Source organism: Arachis duranensis, chromosome 3, assembly GCF_000817695.3.
Source record: "Arachis duranensis cultivar V14167 chromosome 3, aradu.V14167.gnm2.J7QH, whole genome shotgun sequence".
NCBI lineage: Eukaryota > Viridiplantae > Streptophyta > Magnoliopsida > Fabales > Fabaceae > Arachis > Arachis duranensis.
In genome coordinates, this window is record NC_029774.3 from 3,265,761 (window position 1) to 3,275,390 (window position 9,630).

A 9,630-nucleotide genomic window follows, 5' to 3' on the forward strand; every position below is an offset into this window, starting at 1 on the left:
AAGTCCAGAGAGGGAGAATAAATAACCCAACTGCAAAAAATTTTACTGGGTTTGAAATAAAAATAGCCCAAACATTTAATCATAATAATTAATACAACATAGTACTTATTTTATTAATCTGCTTTATCTATTATAGTTTATTGTTTTTGCTTTTAGTCAGAGTTATCATTTTTTGAGGAATAACTTGATACATGTCTACCAACCAGCTTCTCTACGTTGCTTTAGCATATAAGAAAAATTATTTCTTTCATCACCGTAGCACTGGACATAGATATATGAAAAAATGCCAAAGTTTGTGGCTCAATCCAATAAAATTTATTATCTACTAAAAAATATGGATTCATAATAAATATTTATGCCAAAGTGTTGATTTAAAGTATTGACTAATATAACTAAGTTAGGTTGATTTAGTGATTTGTTCATTCGTCCGTTTAAGCAAGTATTCAGAGTTTGAATTCCGCCTTATGCATACAACAACGATCTACGACGGATTTCAAGTTGAAAGATACCATAAAAAACTCAAAAAAAAAATATTGACTAATATTAATAAAAAAATATAATTTCATAATATTTCTATTAAAAAAAGGTAACGCTAGGGAGACAATGAAATATGTTTACAATGGCTACAATAGACCGTTTAAAAGGCCCAATTTAGTTTAATAGAGTTAATTAACCCATTAATAACCCTAATCTATTATATCTGTTTAGTTAACCATACCACAAAATTTTAAGTAATTACATTTTCCCCCAAAATCTAATACAGTAGGTTGAGGCCGTTTCACTCCCTATCCAAAACCCTTGCAATTGTTGCAAAACCTTGACCAGGAAGACCCGTCAGCGCCGCAAACGTCAACCACGGAAGGCGAACAGGGAACGGAAGCGCACCCACCGTGGCCGTCGAGAACACCCCGCCGTGACCGCCGCCGAGGCCGTCCGTGCTCCGCCTCCGATCAAAACTGAAAGGAGAGTGGCTGTTGAACATCCCGCCGTCACCGACCCGGAGTCCGTCTGCACTCCGCCTCTGATCAGAGCTGAAGGCAGAGGAGCACTCACCCCCGAAACGAGCATTCGAACAGTTCTACTCGCGTGGGCAACGCCATCGCCGAGCAGCTGAACATCCGATTTGAGGAAACCAGCAGCATGCTCGTCACAGAAAAAACATCTAACATCATCAGTGGAAGATCAAAATTTTTTTAAGGATGGTAGAATGTAACATCTCAAGTTTTTTGAAACATTTCACATATATTCTCTAATTTCATCAAAATGCCTAAACTACCCTTTACCCTTTTTCTAAACCCTAACCTTCTCCTAACACACATACACACACTCTGCTGAGAATGAAAGAAAGAAAAATAGCGAGGGAAAACAGAGAGGGAGAAGAAAGGAAGAAGAAGGGGAGAAGGAGGTGACACCGGTGAGGCTGGATGTCGCTGTCGTTGCCGCGGATCAGGTAGGGAGAGGGAGCAGGAGATCGAAACAGGGAATGGGGGAAGGAGAAAGGAAGAGGCGCGAGAGAGGAGGTGCTGTCCTGCCGTCCTCGCCATCGCCCCTGGAGACCGTCCCTGCCGCTGGAAGGGGAGCTTCGTTGTTACCGTCGCGACTGCAGTTATGGGGCTTCGAAGAAAGAGAGAGAGGAGCTTGCAGAGGAGAGGGAAACACAATGGCTAGGAAGAGGAAAGTCTCGCAAGGAGGGGGAGCTGGTACGCCTCCGCCGTTGTCGCAAGCTGCGCCACCGCGCCTCTGGTCACCGGGAATCGCGTTGACGTCGCCGGAAGCTGCTGTTGGAAACTCTGCAAGTTTGCCCTAGCTCGGCTTTGCTTCTACTTGTTCTGTCCTTGCCGGTGGGGGGTCACCGGAGCTGCTGATGCTCCATCATCTTATTTCCTTTGGTAAGACTAAACTTGTTCTGCCTTGTCTTGCCATAAAGCTCTATTATTGACTCTGTCCTATCATGTTTGCTGTCCCTTTTTGTCTTTGCTTAGTTTTAAACCACCGTAGGCTATTAGATTCGCTGCCATTGTTACTGTGGTTGTTCTATGTTATTGATACTATGGCTGTTGTTGAGGTTGCTGCAGTGAGAAATCGAAGTTGTTGCTACTACCTTGATCCAAATTTCGTGCTCTTTCATTCCATTCTACTTCAACCTTCCTCACCTTTTATCTTGGCACTCTAGTTTAGTTTCTTCGGTTCTTTGGGACTAATTTGTGAGTAGGCTTTATATTTATAATTGTTTGATTGGACATCTGTAATTATTTTAACATATATCTATTATGATCTTTGAATTATACTCACGATACTTGCTTTGAAGGATTTTAAATTGATTAGAATAATGGATTTATTAGAAGTTAATAATTCGTTTTTATGAAGTTTATACTTTCGGAACTATACACGAGATCATATATATTTTTTATGAAATTTTGCATTATTCCAAAATGTTTGATTTTACTTGAATATATGTTTTTGAAGCATTGAAATGTTTATTGGTATTCACTTACTTTAAGAATTGTGAAACATGTTTGAAATTTCTTATGATTGAAAAGGTATGATTGAAAATATTATCTTATTTGATTTGATTTGATTCGATACTTTATATATTTGAAAGATTAGAGATTTATTGTATTTGAAACTATATGTTTTGAATTGGTTTGGGAGGCTCGTATTAGAAAACCGTAGTTAACGGCGGTTATGACGTTAACCTAGATGCATCTGCCTCAGACCTCAGCTAGCAGGGGCATTGCTAGCCTAACGTGTAGGCCACACGTTGGATTTGTTATTCCGTACGGACACACTAGAGGAAAGGGCTACCCATAGAGGTCGAGCCGCCTATGTGTGGACTTTTGATTTGCTTTTTAAATGAGGACTCCCTTATTGATTCACTTATTTATATAAATTATTATCTTCTAACTAAAATTATGTTTATATGGTTTCATGTGAATTATAGATGTAATGTCTTGTCACTGGGTTGCAAAACTCACTCCGTTTTTATAAAAATATTTTTTAGGAATAAATATTTGATTAGGTGAGCCTTTCTATTCAAGAGTAATGATCTGCAATGGATATCTATTCGTTGTTGAGTTCTTAGACGTCATCTGCTCCATATGTCACAGGCAAGATCCACCCATATTTATTTTATTTTTGTTTGTTAAAAATATGTAATTATTCATTTTAGACATTATAAATTTATTTAAAATGTTTGTAATTTTCTTATTCAATTTACATTTGAGTCGGTTAGGCTTGGGATTATTTTTCTGAGCGCCAATCATGGTTCATTTTGGGCCGTGACAAAGTGGTATCAGAGCTTAGGTTTAATCTGTGTAATATGGAGCAAGTGTCTTATGGTAGGATCACAATTGTATAAATAGAAGCGCGCCTATTTGTACAAATTGTGGCACTATCAGAGGCCTATAGAAATGTCATCCTTGTCTTTTTGTCATTCTTGTCTTCTGATTCTTGTCATCATGAGTCATCTGTCGATTCTTGACACCTCTTTCCTCTTCTTTATACGCAACCTTGAGTTATTATTTGGTAGCTTTTCTTGAACTTGCTTTTGCATTGACTTTAGTTTCGGTTTTGGTTCACGATTCCTGCCTTGTAGCTAGTTCTAATCTTTCTTGTTTTTGTGAATATTTGCTTTAATCTTCTTCATATTCTTGTTGTTTTCTATGGTTTCTGATTTCAAGATTTCATCAATTATCTAGAAAATTCTATATGTTTTGTTGTGAATTATTATCTTATTCCTATTATAAAATTGTATTTAGATTTGTGGATTGTGGATTTACTTAGCTTGCTGATTGAAATACTTTGTTCTGGATTTCGATAAAACAAATTTGTTCTTCTTATATTGATGATCTTTGAAGTTAACATAATTTTGAACCACTCGTGATTCTTTCTTTCGAATCAATAAATTTAAAAACTGTTATTTGATTGTTCAGGTAGAAGAACTACGTGACAAACATATGCATGGAGTGTTATTCTTATTTGCTAGATTGGAATTATAATTTTCTCTGTTTAGGTGTGGCAAAAAAAAATTTTTTATGATGTGTTAGCTGATTTGAAGACCTTTTCTGTTCTGAAAGTTTGATTGAGCTTTTTTGTTGGATAATTTGTTCTGCTATGGTTTTATTTATTGAACGTGGCTTTTCTTTTAAGGGCACTATTTCTTCTGAGAACCTTCAAGTTCTTCCCTTTTCAATCTTAGGATTCCTTTAATTCTAAAATTTTTGGATTTCAACTTTGACTCATTTTGCTTCTGCTTTGTACTGACAGCGCTTCATATTTTTCATGGTAAGAAAATTCAAAATAGTATGCAAATTATGGGACATGAATTTTGTGCATTGAAATTTCTGTGTAGTAACCACTTCTTCAAAATCCGTGCTTTCTTTTTCTTTTCCTTTTTTGTTTTTCTACTGGTTGATGCTGCTTTGGATTAATACTCTTACCTTGCTGTGAAAAATAACTCAAACCAGTTTAGTTTTTTATGTATTGAATATTGTATTGAATTCCGAAGAAGGTCTTCTTTTCCTCTTTCATTTGTTTTTCAATCATGTTCTGAAATCTAAGATTCTTTGTTGTTTTTCAACACCCAAGTTGAGCATTGTTTTGAATACCTTTCAAAAGTTTTCAACTTATACTTGTTAGTTAGTTCTTTCGTTTTATGCATTTTATTTGTTTAATTTTTGAATACTGTAACATTATTTATTTTATGAAAAAGTGTTTTGAATGTTCAAGCTTCCTTCCTTTATAGACCTTTGTTTTAATCAATGCAAGTTTTATCTTTGTGCTTCTACAATGCTTTTCTTGTTTGGATTTTCATTGAAGACCCTTTACTCACAAGTTCCTAATTCGTTTACTGATTTTCTGCTGTTTTCTTGTTCCAAATTTATGATTCAAAAAAAAAAAAAATTGCTTGAAGTTACTTTACCTTGTGCAAGTTAACCATGTTTTGGTTTGAACCTTGAATTGTTGCATATGTTGGGGGTTCTAATATTAAGTGTTATGTTAATAGGGGTGCATGGGATAATGCTACTATTTATGATTTTTTTTTTCGCCATGAATTAATTAGTGTAAAAAAAACTTTTTTTTCTTTTCTTCTTATCAGTTCTTACAACAAAAATATTGACACGGACCACACTTATCATGTCTCATGCCATTCATGTGATATAATTGCTTTTTGGTTTTTGTATTTTGTGTAGATACTTAAATGCTATTCTTATGATTTTTTTGGGCACAGAGAAGACAAGAACTTTTGGCTTAAAATAGAGAGTCGCCAATAAATCTGCTATACTTTCTAATACATTGAAATTACATTCTTCCTAGTTTGTCTTGCCAGGTTTTGTACCTTGATTTTCATAATCTAAGTGATACTTTTACCTCAATTTTATTACGGTATTCTTAATGTTAATTTTGTAATTTTGACTGATTTTTCTTATATTCTGATAACAAGATAATAAAATTCAGCATGAGCTAAATATTCTTTAAAAAACTACAAGCCTACAATTCGTATATATGGAAACTCAGGACAATGTATATGAAGAGAAGAGTGATGAGTGAATTCCTACTATGATTGAACTCAAAATGTGATTATATGACTAATATTAATAGAGATCATTGGGATTTTGTGATTGATTGGACTTCTGAGTTTTTTGATTTGTATGTAGTGATTATTTTTGTATTTCTTAGCCTCACTTTTGGGTTATAAATTTGTCAAAGACACTGCATAAAAAAAGGGTTCTTTTTATGATATATTTTTCAAGATACCACAAGAATTTCAGAGATATATTTTTTTATATTTAGATTCAATATAATATATATTATGTGCTTGGGCTATGTCAAAAAAAAAATTATTGTAACTAATCTTAGTGTGTTAATTGCCAATACTTTAAATTTTAATTTTACTATTATCATTATTTTATATGTGAATTTATTCATAACTTCATACGAAGTCTAATTGCATGATTATAGGAAATCACATTATTGTATTTTATCAATAGTGACCATAACGAGTTAAATACCTAAATGTATATGTAAATTTTGTCTTATGAGGAGATCAATTGCATTTTTTGTCATGTTTTACATAATCTATTTACTATTTTTAGTTAGGAAATATCAAATTTGTATTGACATAATTATTTAATGTCCAAAGTCATGATAATAATCTCAAAGGTATTTAGTTAAAGGTTTCTTAAAAAAAAAAAGGAAAAAGCATACTGATTTTTGGGATAGTTACCGTTTTCGATTTTTTTTTACGGTTAAGTTGCCTATTCTAAAATGTGTTGTTGTATTTTTAATTTGTGTTTTGCTTTGCTTTTTCTGTTGTTGATTTTGTCATTTTGCTTATGCATATTCTTGCTTGATGGTACACCTAAGTATCCTCTAGGATTTTTGAGGGAAGATATTTGCATATGACCCCTATTAATCTTCAATTCATAAACATTTCATCTCTTTGTTTCAACTTGAATTTGTTTGACGTGATAGTATTTATGCTTTTATCATTTCTTTTGAAATGTTCGTCTCATATCTTTTCTTCGAGATTGTGAAATGATTCTCTTTAAGTTGTATCTATTGCAGATGAATATCCTACCTGATTGTATTCTTAACAATTCTCTTAAACCTTTATGAACATTGCCATCGACTTTAGGTGGTCATCTCTTGTGAGCTATGCACTCCTATTCAACTTGAATTTGTTTCGACCTAATCCTCTATCTTTCTTTTATTGTTTCTATCGAAAATTTTTTATTCAGATTTTATTGTTAAGACGTGATTTGACTCTGTTTCTAGCACACTTCATTGTTTCTGAACATCCATGTTTAATTGCGATCTTACACATCCTTCCGAATTCTTGCGAATATCATCTGAAATGCTTGTTCTTCTCTTCCTAAATTTTGTATTCTTTTGAGTAAACTCGAGATTCTATTGGTTCACGTGTAATCTCTGGATACAGCGAACAATACGTTAGTTTTAGGACATGGCGACGTCAAGAAGATTATGAAGTAAGAGTATTTCGAGGAGGAAGTTAAGGAGATTTTGGTACAAGGTTGAAAAGTTAGTCTTGATGTTTGACTTTCGGATGTACTTTGGGAGTGATGGACAAAGTGAAAAGCACCATGTATGTTTGACTTATCAAGAGAACAAGAGTGTGTAAATGTCAACCGCATCATTTTAACACACACCTATATTGTAATTTTTGCACCCGATTATACTTCTTTTCTCATGTTTGGTAAAAAGGCTAAAACCATGTAACATTTTTCATACTGTATCAATTTTCGAGGGCGAAAATTTTTTTAAGGAGGGTAGAATGTAACATCTCAAGTTTTTTGAAACATTTCACATATATTCTCTAATTTTATCAAAATGCCTAAACTACCCTTTACCCTTTTTCTAAACCCTAACCTTCTCCTAACACACATACACACACTCTGCTGAGAATGAAAGAAAGAAAAATAGCGAGGAAAAACAGAGAGGGAGAAGAAAGGAAGAAGAAGGGGAGAAGGAGGTGACACCGGTGAGGCTGGATGTCGCCATCGTTGCCGCGGATCAGGCAGGGAGAGGGAGCAGGAGATCGAAACAGGGAATGGGGGAAGGAGAAAGGAAGAGGCGCGAGAGAGGAGGTGCTGTCCTGCCGTCCTCGCCATCGCCCCTGGAGACCGTCCCTGCCGCTGGAAGGGGAGCTTCGTTGTTACCGTCGCGACTGCAATTTTGGGGCTTCGAAGAGAGAGATAGAGGAGCTTGCAGAGGAGAGGGAAACACAATGGCTAGGAAGAGGAAAGTCTCGCAAGCTGTTTCACCGCGCCTCTGGTCACCGGGAATCGCGTTGACGTCGCCGGAAGCTGCTGTTAGAAACTCTGCAAGTTTGCCCTAGCTCGGCTTTGCTTCTACCTGTTCTGTCCTTGCCGGTGGGGGGTCACCGGAGCTGCTGATGCTCCATCCTCTTATTTCCTTTGGTAAGACTAAACTTGTTCTGCCTTGTCTTGTCATAAAGCTTTATTATTGACTCTGTCCTATCATGTTTGCTGTCCCTTTTTGTCTTTGCTTCGTTTTAAACCACCGTAGGCTATTAGATTCGCTGCCATTATTACTGTGGTTGTTCTATGTTATTGATACTAGGGCTGTTCTTGAGGTTGCTGCAGTGAGAAATCGAAGTTGTTGTTACTACTTTGGTCCAAATTTCGTGCTCTTTCATTCCATTCTACTTCAACCTTCCTCACCTTTTATCTTGGCACTCTGGTTTGGTTTCTTCGGTCCCTTGGGACTAATTTGTGAGTAGGCTTTACATTTATAATTGTTTGATTGGACATCTATAATTATTTTAACATATATCTATTATGATCTTTGAATTATACTCACGATATTTGCCTTGAAGGATTTTAAATTGATTAGAATAATGGATTTATTAGAATTTAATAATTCGTTTTTATGAAGTTTATACTTTCGGAACTATACATGAGATCATATATATTTTTTTATGAAATTTTGCATTATTCTAAAATGTTTGATTTTACTTGAATATATGTTTTTGAAGCATTGAAATGTTTATTGGTATTCACTTACTTTAAGGATTGTGAAACATGTTTGAAATTTCTTATGATTGAAAAGGTATGATTGAAAATATTATCTGATTTGATTTGATTTGATTCGATACTTTATATATTTGAAAGATTAGAGATTTATTGTATTTGAAACTATATGTTTTGAATTGGTTTGGGAGGCTCGTATTAGAAAACCGTAGTTAACAGCGGTTATGACGTTAACCTAGATGCATCTGCCTCAGACCTCAGCTAGCAGGGGCATTGCTAGCCTAACGTGTAGGCCACACGTTGGATCTGTTATTCCGTACGGATACACGAGAGGAAAGGGCTACCCATAGAGGTGGAGACGCCCAAGTGTGGACTTTTGATTTGGTTTCTATATGAGAACTCCCTTATTGATTCACTTATTATCTCATGTGAATTATAGATGTACTGTCTAGTCACTGGGTTACAAAACTCACTCCGTTTTTATAAAAATATTTTTCAGGAATAAATATTTGATTAGGTGAGTCTTTCTATTCAAGACTAATAATCTGCAATGGGTATCTATTCGTTGTTGAGTTCTTAAACGTCATCTGCTCCATATGTCACAGGCAGGATCCACCCATATTTATTTTATTTTTGTTTGTTAAAAATATGTAATTATTCATTTTAGACATTATAAATTTATTTAAAATGTTTGTAATTTTCTTATTCAACTTACATTTGAGTCGATTAGGCTTGTTTGAGAATTATTTTCCTGAGCGCCAATCATGGTTCATTTTGGGCCGTGACATATATAATAAATTATTTTTATAATTAAATTTAATTATTTTTTTGTCTCCTATAAATTATTTTTGATAATATCAATGTACAATTTCTAAATACTAAAAATCGATTAATAATTTTATTAAATATCAAGGATATGAATATGATAAAAAATAATAAAAATAAAATACAATAAAATAAACATAAAATAAATTAAACCTTTAAACCTTACAAAATTCTTTCGTTACAAATTTAAAGTAAGATTAACTTTGCTTTCTGAATTGAGAGAGAGATCCTAATTCTTTTAACACTTCTTTTCCATAGTTATTATTATTATTATTATTATTATTATTATTAT